A 1634-nucleotide genomic window follows, 5' to 3' on the forward strand; every position below is an offset into this window, starting at 1 on the left:
AACAATAATTATTTATAAGAATAGTTATTTTGTTCGTATTAATAAAACATTATCATAAACCCTTGATAAAATTTCTCTTTCTATTTTGATTGAGGTTTTTCTTTGGGTGTACATTCATCGTAAAACGTATTATCGGTATTTTTCTTAAATATCACAATAGCAACATATTTTTCTTTCTAATTTATATTGATTATTTCGTTGTTAAAATAGAAAGTTCAATGAAAAATGTATTACAAAACATATTTTACATGTCAAATGCGATCCGATTTGAGACAAAATAATACAAATAGCAGTGATATATTTGAATACATTACACATTATAAAAAGTTTGACAAACATTTTCTAACGTATGAATTTCCCGGGGTTGTTTTTTTTTTTAATAAAAAATCAAGTTAAATGAAGAATGTTTTTAATTGATTTGCTTAAAAATTTAATAATGTTTAGGTTCAGTTTTGGGAGGTTTAGAAGAGGATCATCTACCTAAAAATAAAAAAATATTCTAGGAAAATTCGTACGACGAGGTTGCATGAACTTGGGTTTCTTGAAAATGGCTAAATGAAAATTTATAAATGCATTTAAATCCGGACCCTAATTATTGACTCACATATTTCCAACCAAGAGTGGTCTTACAGCATTCACAATAGATATCAGCAACAGCGTGCAAGCCGGTCAACAATATCCTTTCTTCTGCCGGTCCACATCCAACGTTCACGCTAAAAAATCAAAATAGAATATTATACTCTAAAATATCTTATAAAATATAAAAAATAGTAACTCAATGACGAACAAATACTAAAAAATAATCTTGATATAAATCAAGAAAAAAATAATTAACTTAAATCGCAATTCGTTTTGTACGAATAATTATATAATAATAGTTAAACATTTATGAATTTCTCTTGAATCTAGGTATAATATAATCTTATCAAAGATGATAATTCGCACATATGTTTAAGCAAATATGGTAATAAAAAATCAACTTACACGGAATTGAAAAGATATGCTCTACCTTGGCTACCTTGGAACGACTGCAAAACAAAACAAGACAATAATCAATAAATATTACAATATGAATAACACATGAAATAATTGAATTAAAAAATTGACTATTTCTCCTATGTACGGCTGTAGTATTTGAGGGTTAGAATTAACGATCAAAAATATTTTTCGACATTAATTCAAAACATTTTTTTTAGTATTTTATTATTCGATTCTTATAACATATTTTTTTTAGAAACCCATTAAATAGACGCATGAAATGAATTGCGTAATATTTTACTTTTTTAAGTTAAATCAATGATTATCTAATGGGAATTAATAAATAATTAGTAAATATTTCATGCGATAACGTATAAATGATGTATTTTTACTATACTGTGCAACATCATAATGTATAAAATAGGCAAAATATGTTTACACCTAAAAGTGCAAATCTTATAATAAGACTTATAACACGTAATNTATGTTTACACCTAAAAGTGCAAATCTTATAATAAGACTTATAACACGTAATTAATATTAAAATCAATGGAGTGTATCTTGTAGAAGACATGAAATTTAGTTTTAATTTAAACGGCACGTGTAATGGTTGCTTCTTATTAAATTCAAATTGACATATTTTGAGGAGTATTAAA

The 1634-nt window shown here is 25.4% G+C and overlaps 1 long non-coding RNA gene across 1 annotated transcript; it reads right to left on the reverse strand.

The window, feature by feature from the left end:
- Positions 1-28: 28 nt before the first annotated feature.
- Positions 29-1374, reverse strand: LOC126909897 (uncharacterized). The gene is made up of 3 exons (XR_007705136.1): positions 1108-1374; positions 985-1028; positions 29-713 (listed from the first exon to the last, which is right to left on the reverse strand). It is a non-coding gene; the product is annotated as an uncharacterized LOC126909897 (long non-coding RNA).
- Positions 1375-1634: the final 260 nt, after the last annotated feature.

The sequence above is a fragment of the Daktulosphaira vitifoliae genome, unplaced genomic scaffold (genome assembly GCF_025091365.1).
Source record: "Daktulosphaira vitifoliae isolate Bord-2020 unplaced genomic scaffold, ASM2509136v1 Scaffold_1898, whole genome shotgun sequence".
Lineage (NCBI taxonomy): Eukaryota > Metazoa > Arthropoda > Insecta > Hemiptera > Phylloxeridae > Daktulosphaira > Daktulosphaira vitifoliae.